This window comes from Ursus maritimus, unplaced genomic scaffold (assembly GCF_017311325.1).
Source record: "Ursus maritimus isolate PB19 unplaced genomic scaffold, ASM1731132v1 scaffold_10, whole genome shotgun sequence".
NCBI classification, from domain to species: domain Eukaryota; kingdom Metazoa; phylum Chordata; class Mammalia; order Carnivora; family Ursidae; genus Ursus; species Ursus maritimus.
This window is the reverse complement of record NW_024423344.1, coordinates 32,779,460-32,798,918: the sequence shown is the minus strand read 5'-3', so window position 1 is coordinate 32,798,918 and position 19,459 is coordinate 32,779,460. Positions and strand designations below refer to the sequence as shown.

Below are 19,459 nucleotides of genomic sequence, written 5' to 3'. Positions count from 1 at the left end.
GGCATAGTATGGGTTTGCTCAATGGCTAAGGAAAAAAAAACAATTTCTGTGTGTAAGTTAAGCAATATTCTAGAAGGAAATCTATATGCATATTTTATACTAATATATACACATATGTAAGAACTAAAATAACACATGGTCCTATAAATAATTGCAACTTTTACTTTTTGAATAAATCTTCTGACAGAATAGTGTCTTTTTTCACTTAGGGGTGGTTGTACTGTTTTTTGTTGTTTGTTTTTAAATATGGAATGCTTCACCAATTTGCATGTCATCCTTGTATAGGGGTCATGCTAATCTTCTCTGTATCATTCTAATTTTAGTTTATGTACTGCTGAAGGGAGCACAGTGGTGGTTATATTGTTAAAATTACAAATAGTCTTGTTCTGTTCTCTGGGCCATTCCTATTCCATACTTTGGGCTGTAATAATTCATACAAAATCTCATTTCTAATCAGAAGTTTAAGATGAGAGAAAATATGTGTGTGTAGTATTTAACCAAGACCCATATAATTCAGTTTCTGCTTATGTAATTATTAAAAGTCAAATACAAAAGGATTTTCATCAATTTTACTCACAAGACAGCTTTGTCTCTGCCAATATCCTATCCAGACCAGTTTTTTTTTTTTTTAAAAAGAAACAAACCATTCTACCTATCGCTTTACCAAAAAAGACACTTTTTACACATTTTACATAGACTTTTGGAAAAGGATGTATAATTTACATTACTTTAGAAGAGGGCAACCCCCCTCCCCACCCCCCAAATCACCATGGTATTCCTCTTAATAAAATGTTAAATGGCAAGTTGGCTGTTTGACACCACTACTCCAAACCAATTCTGGTAAAATTGTTTCTCATGATACACCCCCTATGTTGTTCCAGGTGAGACTTGGTCAAGAAAGGAAAGCAGTAAGATTTAGAAGATGCAAAGGAAGCAAAGATCATTACTCTTGGTACACTGAGGTATACAGGCATGGTGATAAATAGGGGCAACTATAATGTGTTTCCTCTTATTTTAGAGCTAACCAACAACAGCACAGAACTGCTACTTAGAGCTGTTAAGAGTGACAGTTCCCTTAGAAGCAGCTGTTTTCACAGAGAAGCAGTTTTTAAAAGTGGCTGCTTAAAGCTTTCTAAAAGGTTCTAGATCTTCACAAGCTCCACTCTCATGGTTATTTCAGCTTCCAGATATGCAAGGATTCTCAGACTTTCCTACAATTTCCAATTTGTCTCTCACTTCTGATTCTTCAGACAGCTACAGTGACCTTTACTCCAACTCTCTGGCTATCCCCCACCCGCCCCACCCCATTTCCAGAGGTACACTTTCCAACTCCTCCTACATTTCAGGAAACTCCAATTTCTACACTCAATTTCTTGCTCTGACAATACTTCTACTGAGTGGTATATGCAATGACATATCCCTTTGATGTCATCAACGGATGTGAGAAGTTTTTTTTAACCATTTCATACTCCATATGATGTAGACTATAGAAGTTTATGTAGAACTGACAATAGACATTGGAGATGTCATTTATTGACTGGCATATATAATAATACTAACTGGTAACATTTTTTGAGTTGTAACTATGGATGAGGCGAAGAGTAGAAACTCAACACAAGCCGTTATAGTGGATATAGTCAATATTATCACTCCAAATGAAGAAATCGAGGTATAAAGATGGTAAGGTCAAAGAGATGTTGCAAAATAGGAATTCAAATAGAATAATTCTAAAACTGAGCTATGTTATAGATATATATGGTAAGCTATTTCACAAAAACAACCACACGTAACCTAGTGAGACATAACATCTGGTAGCTTTGAATCCTTCCTTTCACTATTTGTAGCTGAACAACTGGGAGTTATCATCTTCTGGCTTAATATCATCTGTTTGGGTTGGCAAAGATTTGGAATATAACAAAAAACCTGTGCTCCATAGAGGACATATTTATTTTAAAAGTCAAGACTACTCATATTTCTCAGACTCTGCCTAGAAAATGAGCTGAAATGAAAAATAGTGCTGTCATATATAGAGAATCATCAATCTTAAGGTGGGTGCACATTTCCCTTTCCCAATAGAATGAAGCTGAAAGACATAGGTGAAAAGGGAAACCAAGTAAGTTCATCCTTTTCCTGGGTTATTAACCAAAAGTCATAGATTTCCCTTGAAAATGAGCTCACCTTTCCCAGTAGATTCTCCCATTCTTGTGTCCAGATCATTGCTTAAAGTGATAAACTGTAGGATTTAGTGACTCTGAAAGAGCTATAAACTTCTGAATATGCCCAATTTGTAGAATGAAATTATCACTGCCAGTAAGAGAGTCTGTCTCATTTACTAAATCATATAAATATAAAATCACTAATTATTGGCACTCAAATAAAATGGTCTGTCATATTTATTGGTTAATTACAGATTAAATGAGAAATTACCATCATCAAGCATTTCTATACTTATTAAGGAAGTGTCATTGTGCTAATTCCACAAAGTATGATATTTATAGGTCTATAGATAAATATAGCAGGATTATAACTACATAATATAACCTGTATTTATGTATAACCTATAAAAGAATACTTTTATAGTTGAAAATTGAAGATGTGATGAAGTCATTTTGATAGATTCATTTGATAATTAGCCTACAGAGATAGAAAAAGACATATGAATAATGACTTAGACAATTAATTTCCTTTCTTCTTCAGGAAATAAAATATAGTATTAATATGTATCTATTTAAGTCATTTTCCAATACAATCATCTGCTGATAAAATAAACCCAGATTAAATAGATAATATGAGCATACTTTTAAAATAAATTATGAATAATGGCACCTATGCAAAAAAATTTTTTTAAATAAATTTAAGATGAAGTTACTTATTATATCCTACCATGACCATATATTTCATCCCATACATGTATTAGCCCTGTGCTATATTTTCTCTGTACTACACCTAAGCCTTTGAGTGATACCTGGGCTAACCCCTTGGTCATGCAGGCCAGTTCTAGGTCAAATTAATGGTCTGGAACTGCAACAAAGTCCTTACTTCCACTTGAAAACCATTTCGCTTTTCCTTCATCTACCTGCTCTCCCAATTTACGTATTAGTTACTCAAAATCTTTGTCATTCTCCTCACACTATCCAGCCAGCCCTCTTTATTACCATGCCATTAGATGACCATATCTCCTTGCCATCAAGTGTAAACTATTTCCAAGTGCTTATCCTTTCAACATATTTCTGTATACATTCTTACTGTCATCATCTCTTTAGTCTCAGAAGTGCTGGCTCCTCCTTCTAAGACAAGAAGCCCATCTTCCTGACTTCTAATGCCTATCTCTGGCCATCGTACCAAAAACGACTTGAATAATTATCATTTCCCTCTCTCTTCAACTTCTCTTTGTCTGGCAACTCTTTTCTATTACCTTATAAGCATATAGAAATGTCTTCCAATCCATAAAGTTTTCCCATGGTTTGGTTCTCATTTTCCCTATGCTCTTTCATTGCTGCTCTCACTATGCTTACCTATTTCAAAAAGAAATGCACCAGCAGAAAATATTTTCAAAGAAAATCATACATACACAAAATTAAAAAAAATAGTATATATGTTTATAGTAAGAATAAGGAAAAAATTAATGTAATTGAAGAAAACAAGTACAAACTATGATTCAAAAAATCATTCCTGAGGCGCCTGGTGTCTCAGTTGATTAAGCGTCTGAATCTTGATTTTAGCTCAGGTCATGATCTCAGGGTTGTGAGATTGAGCTCCATGTCAGGCTCCATACTCGGTGGAGTGTATTTGAACTTCTCTCTCTCCTTTTCCCCCTTTCCCACCCCCCTGACACCACACTCATACATGGATGCTCTTTCTCTCTCTCAAATAAATAAATCTTAAAGAAAGAAAGGGGGTTGGGGGGGAATGAGGGAGGGAGGGAGGGAAAGAAAGGAAAGAAAGGAAAGAAAGGAAAGAAAGGAAAGAAAGAAAGAAAGAAAGAAAGAAAGAAAGAAAGAAAGAAAGAAAGATAGATCATTGCTGAAATAAGAGAGTCCTGGAAAATACATATTGAAAGATCATTCTATTATTGGAGAAAATTGACCCAGAAAGCCAACAATGAGACATGATGGTAAAATCAGTGAATTTTAAAGGGAAAGTAAATTTTCTTTGTCCTCCAGGCAAAAATATCAAGTCAAATACCTGATAGAGATAGTCAAATACTTGATAGAAGAGAAAATCAAATCATTGTCATAATTTTTGACAGTATCCTTTCATGCCAGAAGATAATAGCGTAACTTTTAAAAGACATTCAAAGAAAGGAAAGGTAAGCCAAAGATTTTATATTTATCCACAATATAAAAGCTGCAGACAAACTTTTATGAAGACACTTGAATCTTCTAAAGATTCTAGATGTCAGGGAATAATGAGCTCTTCTGAAAAGATTAAAGTGAAATTTGTTTTAAATAATCAGAAAGACTGAAGATATATCAACATAAACCTGCAAGTGAAAAGAAATATATCTTTACTTACAGAAATAGCAAAAAAATTCTTGCATGGTGTTTGAAATAGACTTGCCTCTAGGGATATTCTCAGGTATATAAATAAATGATAGACACTAAGATATTTACCATTACCGTTACCTTCTCCAAAAACAAAACAAATATCATAGTTAGGAAAAAGTATAAATCTTTTATTCAAAAAGGTACAACTTCAATTAATTGAGTCTTTATTTTAAAATCTCAGGTAGTCCATGCTCATTCTTCATTCAACTATCCACTTTAAATTTTTTATGTCCAGAAAATTTTAAACTATCACAAATTTGTAAGGCAAACTTTAATACTTTCTTCTAACAAAATATCATCAAATAAAATATAGGATTTGATATTCTCTCTCTAGCCAACAGATCTGGTGAAGGGTGACAAAATATATTGAGATGTTAAAAATTCTGCATATTTCTATTCTCCTCCTTCATTGTTCCTGGATTGCTTCAATTTTAATCAGCAACCATAATGTTTATGACAACAAAAGCTAGTACTTTACTTCTTAATAGTTAGCCTATTAAAGGTAATTGTAGGCTACTTAATAATTATAAATTCTATCACACCAAATAAACAAAAAGTTGTTTTTTGTTTTTGTTTTTTTAAAAGATTTTATTTATTTGAGAGAGAGAGTGATAGAACATGAGCAGTGTGGAAGGGCAGAGGAGGGGTAAAATCAGACTCCTAGGCAGGGAGCTCCACACAGGGTTTGATCCTAGGGCCCTGGGATCAGGACCTAAACCAAAGGGCAGATACTTAACTGACTAAGCCATCCAGTGCCCCCACAAAAAGGTATTTTTAACAATTATTTTCCTCCTTAGAATCTTTCTTTGAAATTTTTTATTTCAAATTGTAGTTTAGGATAATGATTCTTAACAGGTTATTATTTAAAAAATATAGTTCCATGAAATATGATCAACTGAATATTTTAGTTTTATAGACTCTACATACACACGAATGAGCACATGTAAAAACTTTTTAAATCTTAGTAATGCCTATGCCCCAGTTAATTGTATTTCGCCAGTATCAGTTTTCTGGTTTGGGTACTCTACTATAATTAGGTAAGATACTACCTTTGGTGGAAGGTTGGTAAAGGCTATACATGGTATTATTTTTATATATATCTGTACTATTTTTGCAACTTCTTATGAGTCTATAATTATTTCAAACTTAGAAGTTAAAAAGTAAAAAAAAAAGTTTAAAACTAAAATTATTTATTATAGCTTATAAGTTACAACAGAAAACATTTTTTTTAAAAATTTAATGTTCCTTTTAAAGGCATATTGATTCACTCCTTTTTTGTGTCCATCCATTAAAAAAAAAATCAGATCAAGGAAAAAAAAATTCTTGGAGTGGGGCAGTATTTTCATTCAAATTCATTCATATCGAATTTATTCCCCTTTTCAGGTTAAGTTGACTTGGCACCAGCAAGACTAGCAGTTTGAAACTTTTTTGCAGCAGGTACAGGTGAACTTGGGGTAGCTGCTCACTTTGACCCTGGAGACTCTGCAGACCAGAGAAAAGTCCCCTTTTAACCTGCAGACCCATCCTATGATCTGCAGGCAAGACTTGAGGATCCGCAGAGGGAGGCCATCTGCAGAAGTACACAACCTGATTTCTCTCTTGCCCCTTGTGTTTGTCTTAATTTTAAAGTGTCAAAGAATGGGAGGACAGGTGATCTTATTTTGCTTGAGTGATCCTGAGTCATTACTTTCCATGTCCGGGAAGAAAACTTGGGCGCAGTGAGTAGTGTGACAGGCTCTTAGGAAACGGTTATGGGCTCAGCGCCCTTGTGGCGCCATCTTGTGTGATGTCCTGTGCAAACACGTGTGCCTTCTTAGGTGGAGCACCTTTGGCAGAAAACTGCCACTCTCATACATGGTTAGGATTAGTCAGGCAGTGAGGTAAGAACAGTGCCTTGCATGTGGTTACATACAGGGGAAGAGGGTACTTTTCCAATATTGGCAGCTGTGTGGGACTCTAGCCAGCCCTGCTTTAGTGTGTCCACCCACACCCACCTACCCTACTCATTTTTTAAAGAATTCTCCAGTGAAAATAGAAATAAAAATTTTATCTCCAATTTTAATAATATTACACAAAACAATATCCTATAAAAAGATGAAATTGAAATTTTACCAGAATTCCATGTGTCTTGTCCCATATAATTAAGACAGTTTTGTTTGCTTATCTAAATGTAAGAAAAATGTAGTGTATATAATAAAATGAGTGAAGTAATTGAATTCTTAATACATAGGGAAATTTCAAGTATTTAACTTTTCTGTCCTATTTTTCAAATATTTTTGTTTATTATTTAAGTTTATACTGCATGTCAGACATAGTTTTACTATTTTTTCCCACTGATCCAATAACTAAACTAAAACAGTTTTCAAAAGAGTAGACATGCCAGTTCAGTTTAACCGTCGTACCTGTGGGCTCATGAAATGCATCCAGGTGGCAAAAAAAAGGTGCTTCCAAACTGCAATTTGTTTTAAAGCTAGTCTTGATTTTACCTTCAATTTAAGAAAAACACCTTACATTTTATAACAAAGTTGTAAATAAAACTGAAATATTTTATATTTTATTTTCTTTGTGCTTAAACATATTCACCATCTTCTAAAGAGTGATCTATTGAGAGAGAAATCAATCTTATAATATTTTCTAATCTCTGATGATGCAATAGTTTTTGATTCTCTCAGTAGCAGTATTATTCATGAACTCTTTGAATAGATCGTTTCCTTAAGAAGTAGATTTATAATTATTATTGATAAGATGTGTATAGAAACAAAAAAGTATTTTTATTATATAATTTTAATGTCCATTTCAGTCTCTCAGTTTAATTTCCACTAAGATTTCATGTGTTGTTAGTATAATACTTTGTCTTACAAAGTGATCAATGTCTTCTGTTTCTATTAACAATTAACCTTTCAATTCAACTAGTTACATAAGATTCAATGTTACGGTACTCAATTTTATGATATGATCCCTATACTTTTAATATTGACTGAATAATGCAATGTAAATCTCTGATTTATAATATAATAAAGAATGCAATGTAAATCTCTGCACAAGTAATATACACAAGTCACTGCATGTTGATGGGGAAAAGTGTAAACTTCTAATAACTTCTAATTTCTTATGAGTGATAGGAGTTAAGCATTTATACTTCAATCACATAACCTTTATGTTTTCTCATTTAGAAAAAGTAGAGCTAGTAGCACCTGTCCTGTCTAGCTCACAAAGATTATGTAAGGATCAAATGCAATAACATCAGAAACAAATTTGAAAAACCTTCTATTTTAATTAAATTCATGCGGCAGAGTCTGATAGAGTATGTGAGAATTAAGAAAAAGCAAATCATAAAAGAACAACCAATTGCTGTGTAACTGAACATCTTCTAGATGCAAACCACTGAAGTATGCATGTTAGAAGATGCAAATATTAGATCAATTCGTTTCTGAAAAGGCTACACTGTAGAATGAATAATACAGTTAGAACTGTTTCCCTAAATGCCTTCATTACAAAGTCTTCTTTAATAATTCTCTCTCCAGTGATGTGATTGCTATTTACATGGTTTACTGATAAATGTATATTTTTATAATATTTAAATATGCAAATATAAATAGGTTAGAACTCTGCTTATATTTCCAATCCTCAGTCTCATTCCAAAGCTTTCAATTTTTAACAAGTGAATTTACAGTTATTTATCCCTTCTATTTTCACCTCCTAACTCAAACTCTATTTGAAGCATCCTTAATTTTTCTAATTTTAAAATACCAAGCATGGAACCTAAAACTGCTGCAAAAAAATAGTCTTAACATAAAAATATCAGATACTAAGTTGTCAAGAAAGGTTATATTAGCTCATCAGAACTACCAATAAGCAGGCATAATTTCTACTGATAGTTTGCTCTAAATGCTTCCATGCACTTTTATATTTGTGCCTACTGCAAATATTTTTTACATTAATCAAAATCTTATTTCTAACTTGTTTTTGTGACTATATGCATTGTGCATTTTGTGACTACATACAGATGCAAAATTAAGACATGAAATTACTTTTATTCTTACCATCCTGACCTATTTTTTTTAAGACCTTATTTTTAAGTAATCTCTACACCCAACGGGAGGCTCAAACTCACAACCCTGAGATCAAGAGTAGCATGCTCTTCTGACTGAGCCAACCAGCCACCCCCGACTTAGTTTTTAATGTTTGAAAATAGAGATTAAAATTTACACCATATTTACATTAAAAATATTGTTTCCTAGCCTACTTTTAATCATAAAATTGTTATCTACTCCATGCAATATATATGATCTCCCAATAAGATCAGAATAACCACATACTAGCCTATAGTGTAAGTGTGCCATGTTTAATCCAACCAAATACCAAATTAACCAAGTAAAAAACTTATAGCTAATAAACATTTGCAAAACTTATTTCGCCTCAATAGTAATAAAATGTACGATTAGTACTTAAAATGCTAATATGCTTCGCAACCTTGATGAAAATATGCAATTTTTAATTTTTAAGTGAGTCAGTGTCTCCCTTATTTATGTCCTTTGTTTTTTTGTTGAACAGTATAATACTGTATGTTTAATTTGATTTCTCTAACTTCCTGAAAATTTAGAAGATCAGCTTCAAAACAACAATCAATGGTAATGTGTGATAAACTATACAGTGACAATGATCTGCTGTGTTTCTCAGTCTACAAAGTGCTTTAATATACACTATGCTATTTCATCACTCATGCCTTGCTGAGAATTATTGTTATCCTATAAACTGATATAATGTTTAGAAAGATTGTATGGTTTTCATTTAGTAATACATGGTACTCTGGGATCATAGTAGAAAAACCAACAACAACCTACTGTCCTCTAAAATCTATTATTTACCTCTATAGTAACACATAGTTCGCCCAAGGGGAAAACAAATATACACATTAAATAAAATGACCTTATTAAGGAAGTGTAAGGGCAGTGTGTCATATGGGGTAAAATAATAAAATAACTGTAAAACATAAAAATATTATGTATTAAAGCCATAAAAAAGTCTGTTTAATATCACCTGAGCAGGAACAACAAAAAAATTTTTGACCGATATTTTAAAGACATAAGAATTTGGAGAATTGCAGGGAGACACGGTTCTTAAGACGGGATTAACAAAAAGAATTTGGACTAATTCAAAAAGATATATGTATTTATAATAGCCAAGATATGGAAGCAGCCTTAAGCATCTACTGCTAGATGAATGGATAAAGAAGATGTGGGATGTGGGTGTGTGTATGTACATATGTGTATGTATGTATATACACATACACATACTATAGAATATTTCTCAGCCACAAAAAGAATGAGATCTTGCCATTTGTGACAGCATGAATGGGCCTAGAAAGTATCATGCTAAATGAAAAATTCAGATGGAGAAAGATAAATACATGATTTCGTTTATATGTGAAATTTAAAAAACAAAACGAAAAGCAGAATCAAACCCATAAACACAAAGAACAGTGATTGTGCCAGAGGGCAGGAAGAGGGGCAAAATGGGTGAAATGGAGTGGGAGACAGAGGCTTCCAGCTACAGAAATTAGTAAATCATGAGAATAAGAGGTACAGCATGGGGTGGAGGAAGAAGTTTGGCAAGGCTGGGTGAATCAGCACTACAATGCAATACCTAATGGGCTAAGATTGAGAAGTAGACAATACAGGGACAGATGAAGGTGAGCCTGAAGATGTTAATCCTTTGATTCAGCGCAACATTACTGTACAGAATTATGCCTTGCAATATGATATTGTATATGTTGGCCAGAAAAGATAAAGACAGCTATGAATATTTGTATTTGCAGGCCTTGACCCATATTCATATATGTATGATGGGCTTAGTTAACTTTTCTGTTATTTGCACAGAGTCGTCGTAAAGGGATTATTGTCCTCCTGTACTGAGAAATTCTGAAACGATCTGTACACGAGCAGAAGGAGCATTATCTCCCCCAGCACTGGGGACTATCATTAGTTTCAATAGCTTTAAAGGATATTTTTTTTTCTTTTTTTCACCATTTCAACAAATGTCAAGAAAAAGGTGTTTCGGCTTTTACCCATCAAGTAAGTACTCAACACATTGTCATTACAACTGGTGACACTGTGAATACCTGAAGAACAAAGCTGAATACAAATAACACCTAATGATTCACATTTATTAAAATGATTCCATCAGCCTTTTCTTTATTTTACCCAAGAACTCTTTCTACTATTCAGAAAAAAAAATCTGACAGGGTAGATAATAGCAATCACATGTCAGTGTTCTAGAAAGCCACTTCTTTCAGCTTCTTAAGAGAAAACCTGCCATTCTAGGAAACAAAACTGCTGTTGTGGTGTGGGTTTTTTTGTTTGTTTTTGTTTTCGGGTTTTTTTTTTGTTTTTTTTTTTTTTTATGTTGGGAGACAGTTGTGTCATGTGATTTGGACCTCAGGAGCAGTGTAGAGTTGATCTCAAGAGAAGGCACTGAGAGGTGCTGGGACCATGTGTGACTGGTTTCCTGCAGGCTTGTATGCTTTTTATCTCACTGATTTTCACAATTAGCCCCTAGGATTAGTTTGACTTGTAAAAGTCCTGAACTAAAAAGTTCCTTTTGAAATAGCAGTGTATTTTTTTTCTCTCATTTAAAGACTAGATTATTCCCAACTACCATTTTTTAATGATTAATGAGCAATAATTAATTATTAATTACTGGGAGGAAAGATTACATGAATTTGCCTTGGGCTTGACAAGCTGTCAAGGATTCCTGCCAAGGCTGCCAAGCTTAGCAAGTTCCAGAGAAGGTGTGACACTGAACACTAAAAGTTAAGGAACATTTCTCAGAACTGGAGAAAAAGTATGTGGACAACAACAACAAAAAATTTCCCCTAAGTTTGTTTTTGTCTCTTGCATGTGAAAAGGAAAAGAATGATTTGTTATTGTTTTTCCCTGTTAAAAAGAGTCCTACTAACTGCATATCATGTAAAAATTCTATGCAACTGTGCCCACAAGGAAATGATTTCTAAGAGCAATAACCAGAAAAGGGTCATTAATTATTCTTATTTTTAAATATTTTCTATTAAATGAAAATAAATGTTTCTGCAAATAAACATTTAAAGCTATGTTTAGATTTGAAAAATCTCACGCTCGCTGATAGGTGTGTCTAAGACACAGGCAGAATTGGGGCTCTAGTGCATTAGTCACACTTTAAAATTTAATCTCTATATTCAAGATATGCTCAACTGAATAGAAAATGAGATACTTTGCTATTCTGAGTAGGAGGAGCTTATAGCATGGGGACAGGACCTGTGAGCAGAAATAGCTATACTTGTGAGCATTAAAGATTTTTAATGGTAACAAAATGTGTATCTTCAATTATGAAAAAATGCATTTTTGAGCTATATTTTATATAATTGTGAGGAAATTCGTGCAGATCACAGCAAAACATTCTAGTTCATCTTGTTCATAGCTCTTTAGCATAAGAGATGCTTTATTAGAAGTTGTAAAATTACCAAACTAATTCACAAATCAGTATTTCTAGAATAACTTTATTCCTGTATACTTAAATTCACCATATAGTTAGCATACTATCTACTTTCTTATTCTTAAATAAAGACAGGAATAGATTAATACTTGAGCTTTCTCTACACAGGAAATACAACAATGTTTTAACATATTACAAGTATTAATGTTTTATAATCACAGGCCATTTGTATTATAATTAATGGGAAATAAAACAAAAAGTCCCAGAAAGATCAATCATAAACAATTACAGATTTTAACAATTATATAGATGTTATATTTAAATGGTGTCTGTGTAGCATATAATTTTTATCAAGATGGCAAAGAAAATATAAGCATAATTTCTCAAGAGAAATTCATAAAAACTAGCATAAAAAATATTAGACTAATTTCTTGCCATCCCCATCAATTTCCAGAACTCCTAAACTTATGCTTATCATTATCTCCCATTAAACGTGCAAATTTAAACTATTCTACTATAACACTATAGGTTTTTTTGGCCCTTGAATATTTCCTACTGTTTCCATTATCTTTATATTTCAAAACTTGCCATGCCCTTTATTTTGCTACATCATTACCTCATATACAATGCATGTGGTTAAACCTTATAACGCATTAGTATAAAAGATCTCATCTTCTGGGATCCTTAGTAGTGTATCCTTTGTAGACACCAAAAGGCAATATAGTCCTTTAGCCAGCTAATTTGATTATATGCAGTTTAATGGGCTTGCTACATTTGATGCAGGGCTGTTAAGTACAATAGTCAAGAAAGAAATTGTGAGATATTTTATGGTACAAAAATGTGCTTTTATTATAGCATGAGGACAGGACTTGTGAGCAGAAAGAGCTATACTTGTGATTGTGAGGAGTGATTATATTGTTAAGTTTGTGGAGGTGGGGCAGGAGTAGAGTTTCTAAGGAATTCCTGTATGCTGAAAGTAGGGTCTACAGGACCTTGGAGGTCTGGCTATTGTTAAGGTTGCTTTTAGTCTCTACTGAGACATCAGCACCAAGGCAGCCATGAGTTCCTTGAGGAATGTCACACTGCATGTCTCAGGTATGTAACAGTGGGTTGTAAGGAGATTTAATTTTAGCTACATTTCTCTGGTCTTTGTTCTCATCATAGGGGCTTGCCCAACTGTGACACACTTTAACAGCAAAACTTTGAGGTCCTTTGGCTTACCTTGACCTTCTTATTCTGGAACTTCTAAAACCAAATGATAAATTTTTGTCAAGACACACAAATATGGGTTCATTTTCAGAATCTCCTATATCAACTCTGAAGACCATTCTTCTGTCTGATCTGGTTAAGGTCCCTTTGTCTTTCAAAAATCAAGAATTGAGGAATCTATTTCTTAACGCACATTCCAGCTGGGAACTGATAAGATCTGGGTACTCTTTAAGAGTAAGAATCTGAGCAATGTCATCAGTCTTTCAATTAGTTACTAGACACCTGGTATGAGGTCCTTGGATGTGAAAAAACAGCTTGCCTGTCTGAATGTCTGAGAGTTTGAAAATAAAGTATAGCAGGATTTCTTAATCTCACCACTATTGATTTTTTGGGCTGGATAATTCCTTGTTTTGGGGGCTGCCTTGTGCAATTTAAGATATTTAGCAGAATCCTCAGTCTCTACCCACCAGATTCCCGTAGTAACTCATCTCTCCCTTCCCCTGTTATGCTAGTTATGGCAACCTAATACAACTTCAGACCCTGCCAAATATCCCTGGGAGGAGGATTCTGGGCAAAACAACTCACAGTTGATAAACACCGAAGTAGAGTAATAGGCTTGTACTTTTATCACTGTGTTTACTGTTAGCTTGTTTGAAGAATTCTTGGGGTCTGAGCACTGCAAAATCCTGGAGTGAATGAAAGACAAAGCCCAAGAAATCTGCAACCTATTTCTGACAAATAAGAAGAATGGAGGAAATGCATACAAAAACAAGGCAACTATCCATTATTTCTGTTTGTTTTCTTACAGCTGTTGTACACATATTTTTAAGATTTCATTTATTTGAGAGAGGAGGGAGGGAGTGCACATGGGGTGGTCGGGGGGAAAGGGCAGAGGAAGACAGAATCTCAAGCAGACCCTGCACTGAGCGTGGAGCCTGAAGCCAGGCTCAATCCCATGACCCACAAGATCATGACCTAAGCTGAAACCAAGAGTCAGACACTGACTGTGCCACCCAGGAGCCCCAATACAAATTTATGTAATAACCTCAAGCAAGGTGATTTATTGAATAAGACTAGATTGAAAAATTTGTTTAAAAGGAGCTAAATATCTTTTTCTTGAATATATCAGAGTATAAAATACAATAGTATATACATTTAATTTTATATGAGGCATGGAGGTTATTTCCCAGGGAAATACCCAATTGTTTTTAAATTCCTGTAGTTTTCTACATGAGCTTCATGGGTCAGAAAAATTATCAGTGTTTCCACAAAACATTTAAAGTTATGAGAACAGACACACATGTTTACAAGTAAATTGACTTACAAAAATGTCTATATCAAGCTGATTGTTTCTGGTTAACTTAGCTACTTCAAGAGCTCTCTGTGTAAAATGTTTTATAGCTATCCCCATAACAAACTTACATACAGGAATTGTGTTGCCCTAAAAAATATAAACAAATATAATTTCCTAGATCCTTTAATCACTTTAAGATCTTGAGTTTTACTATCTGGGGTTAACAAATGGTCTTTGATCTGGTGAAAAATATTTAAAGAAACTTAAAATCATAGAAAAAGAAAAAAATAGGTCACTGAGCAGTGCCTTTACTTACTTCTATAGATTGTACATATATTGAAATGAATGCCTTTCCTCATACTATAAATATAAGGTTAATTATATTTTGAAATTAAGCTTGGGAGATTTAAATAACATTGCCCTCTCTATATATGTATATGTATGCATATATATGTGTATATGTAAATATGCATGTAAATATGCACTATATGTATTCACTTATATATGTGTGTTCAAAATATTAATGTAAAAGCTTACTGAAGTTAACAGTTTTTAAATTTTATCTGTAATAGAAAGAAGATGGGTAGCTCAAACTTGGCTTTAGTATATTTAATCTGTTGTTAATAAGTGGTAGTAAAAAGTTATTACCTCACTGAAATAATACCTCACACCGTTTAGGATAGCTATGCCCTGTTAGAAGGGAAAGGTGCAATGGAAAACAATATAATAGTGGTGCCTCAAAAATGTAAAAAGAGAATTACCATATGATCCAGCAATTTCACTTCTGGGTATATAACAAAAAGAACTGAAAGCAAGATCTTGAAGAAATATTTGCACACTTGGGATCATAGCAACATTATTCCCAATAACAAAAAGTTGAAAGCAACCCAAGTATCTATCAACAGATGAATAAACGCAATGTGATATATTCATATAGAATGTTATTCAGCCTTAAAAGAAGGAAACTGACACACACTAGTAATATAGATGACGTAGCAGACATTAGGCAAAGTGATATAAGCCATTTACAAAAAGACAAATACTATATGATTCCACTTATATGTGGTACATACAACAGGTGAATTAGAGACATAAGGTAGAATGTTGGTTACCAAGGGTTGCCATAGCTGAGAATGTGTAGCCATTATTTAATGGGTACAGAGTTTCAGATTTGCAAGATGAAGTACTGGAGACCTGTTTCACACTTATATGAACAGACAACATTATTGAACTATGTACTTAAAAACAGAATGGTAAATTTTATGTTATGTTAATTTAACCACAATCTTTAAAAAGTTTTTATCTTCTGTGTAATCCGCCCAAAGATTAGAGGTTTCTTTTCTCATTAAACCTTATTTCAAAAGCCATTGACTTTAAGTTGATATTTATCATGCTTTTAAATTACTTTTGAAAAATCTGAAGAGAAGTTCCGCACATCTGCAAAAGCTGATGTTACTTTTAATGAGGCTACTAAGCCAAACCATTCATTTGTGCTCCATCCCAACCTTTTTGTTGCTTTTACCTTAACCTACATTCAGAAAAATAAAACTGCTGATGTATTGACACCAAAAGTAATTATTGTTCTCCCAAACGGTTAAAACATGAATGGCTTATTCCTTCAACTTATAAACCCTATCTTGGCACTCAAAAGTAAGTGGGAAATTAGAAAGATTTGGGTATATTTCCTAATTCTTAATCAACCACACTATTTAATCCAAAATGGGATAAAATGTATCAATGAAAAAGAGAAACTCATCTTATAAGTCTATTTACAAAAAAAATAATAAATAAATAAAAATAAAAATAAGCCCTGGAGGTTTGGTAAGGACCTCACTATATCTATTTACCAAATATGTTTTAAAAAATAGTTATTAATGATGTCAACATGGGCATCTACTCTTCTCTAAACTGATATTAAGGGTTGATCTGGAAAAAGAAGTCATTCCATTTTTTGTTTTTGTTCTCCCCCCGCACACACCCTGCCACCCCACAAACAGGTAGTTTCTGCTCTCCTCTTATCTATTGTCACTTTACCTTCTCTTATGGGATTTCTTCAGGGAAAATATCAAAAGCCAGTATCTCAGAGAAAAGGACTGCAGAAAGTACCCTTGATTATTAATATTGCAAAGAATACCTATTCTTGGTGTAAGCTAATGTTGCCACCATGAACAATAACCATAATACTGAAGCAAGAAACTGAGTCAAGACCTCCAGAACTTTTTTCCAAAAACAGAGGACTTTGTGAAAACAGAATGAAAACACAAGATCCAGTGGATTTGGATTAACCACAGGAATGAATTAAACTAATCAGGGAGAATTATTCGTGATCATTTATTTTGAAATGTGATTTTTTTAAAAATATTTTTCCTATACAGTATAGTTTCCATTTTATTTTTTTCCAGAGACTAGTTTTTCTTTGATTTTAAGTAATCTGCTCCTTACAAGGGCTTTAATAGAGGTTGTGGGGCAGCATCTGAAAGTCTAAAACAGGAGGAGGGTGTTGGTTCCAATGACAGTGTGGTCAATAACACAACTCATGAAGTAAAGTGGTGTCACACACAGCTTGGGAAGAGTGGAAGCATCAGTGACACTCATTTTGGAATGTCCCTGAAAGCTCTGGCCTCTACTATGTGTCAAATGATGAAATTTTTAATGGCTTTTCCTTGGGCAGGCAGAGGCCCTTTCTGCCATGACCATTATACTTTCCTTTGTCATCTTGGAAGCAATGACCCAAGAAAAGGTGAGATATTATTTTTTAATACTCTATTTTCTCATGGGCATTTGGGAAAGAATATTTATTTTTTATCTGTCTCCTACCTCAATATAGCAGATAGTGTCTGAAAACTGAAATGAAACCCTCTCTGGATGGCATCCAGTTTTAACAAATCCCTTAGGATTCATAAAATACGCTCGCGGGAAACCTGCAATGTTGATTTGTAATGTAGATTAAAAAACAAGAAAACTTTTAGGGAATGTAAAGAAATGACTCTGTAGAATATAGCATTAATTGACTGGCTTTAACTGCCAACTTCTCAGAACAATAACCAATATTATACACAAAGCTTTTAATCAGACCCTTTATTTTCATAATATGGTTATTTACCGATGTTCAAAAAATATATCTTCATTTCCTCTATCATGCTCTATTATTGTAGGGCATCATCCTTAGATCTGGTAAAAAATATTAACCACTGCTTTGTAAAGCCCAGGATTGAAGTTAACTTTGTATCCTCAATATCCTATGACTTTATACTTACTAACAATACAAGGTATGTTAATTGACATAACTTGTTACATCTATGTAAATGAACTAATCAAACATAACAAAACAGACACAATAGACTGTCATAAATTCACAGACTACCTTAAGTAGCCATTGCTGAATTAGTGTAATACTCTCAGGTGCACAAATATTGTTTGTAATTTTGATTTTACGTGTATGCTATTCATCGAATCCATGTCTAATTTCCATTACCTATAAAAATGTACTGATAAAAAAGGTAAATAAGCCAGAAATCCTTTAAATGATCTTTGCACAAAAGCATGACAAACCTACTCTATTTGTGATCAAGAATAATGTTTAGATATTATTTAAGATCCCAGGTTTCACTGTTGAAGAGAAAACAAATCTTTGAGGGAAAAGGCAAACATGTGGATGTGTGACCTTTTTGTCTTGCTGTAGCATTTTCTATCAAGCACAGCAAAGGGTCAACTGATTCTCAAGAAATTTAACTTTTTTTTTTCAATATTTATTTATTATAGGGCATGTGTTTTAAACTACTGAGAGATCAAGATTAACTTAAGAAGGCTTAAAAATATATTTACTCTTTTCCTAATATAAAAGATAACCAAGATATTATTGTCCAAACATATTATCCAGGTTTATAAGCTAAATTAGCTTTTAGAGACTGTTATCTATCCAATCATTGCCATTTCTACATGTTTTGAGAGGAAGACCAGCTTTGCACCATACTACCTTTTCCAGGGAGTTGTATAATAAATTGATAGAAAGACAGAGATAGTATATTCCTCTGGAGTAGGGGGGAGTAGGAGCCTAATTTAGATAAGCACCAATTACAAACACAGGTGGCCAGATACACTGACCACTTCCCGCTAACATTCTGCAGTACTTTTCTACTAACTCACCACAGCACTTAAAAATCCCCTCCCCCACCATTTTTTTCTTTCACTGCAGTTGAGTTCCATCTTTCCCCCCATTGCAATGGACTTGCTGTTTTTCCTGACTCCTTGTCCAGAGGTTGCATAGAGGTTCTTTGGCTCCTCTGGGATTACAGAGAAGAAACCCCTTAGTTCCTACATGGAGATTGTGTGTGTAAAGGATAGTATTTTCTATCCCTTTTGCAATAGTTTTTTAAGCTATTAAACCTGTCTAGTGCCAATTTTTCTTTGCCATATCCAACTTTCAACATGCTGCCTTGAGTTGGTATTGGAGCTCAAGGAACGGTACCAAAAAATGCTATACTCTGATTGATTTTTCTGTAATTAACTATCCTCTTGGACTTTAACCAAGGAGTGTTGTGTGTTCTACAAACTGTGGCAAAGCCAAGTTGTTAGCTTGCATGTAGAATACAATTCTTAGACTCTTCACAGTTCTTGAAACTAGCAATCATATTTCAGCATTTCTGTCTACAGTCACTCTATGAGTCTTAGTTCTTCCTATACAATTTTAATAAGCTCTTCCATCCTGCTGGTTCTCTCATTAATGAGTTAAATGTGACACTGACACATGCTCATTATCTATTTGTAGGACAGTGAGGATTCTAACAATTTGAAAACTGTGCTCTTCTTATAGTATTAATATGTGAATGTCCACCTATCATTTTCAATGACCTAGTTCACATAATGGGACATTTTTCCAAAGTGTTAGCTGTTTAGATGCCATACCATATGGTGAAAATTCAGCTCCATAGTTGTTTCA

General features: G+C 33.6%; 1 non-coding gene across 1 annotated transcript; it reads right to left on the bottom strand.

The window, feature by feature from the left end:
- Positions 1-240: 240 nt before the first annotated feature.
- Positions 241-347, bottom strand: LOC121101478. The gene has a single exon (XR_005833470.1). It is a non-coding gene; the product is annotated as a U6 spliceosomal RNA (small nuclear RNA).
- Positions 348-19,459: the final 19,112 nt, after the last annotated feature.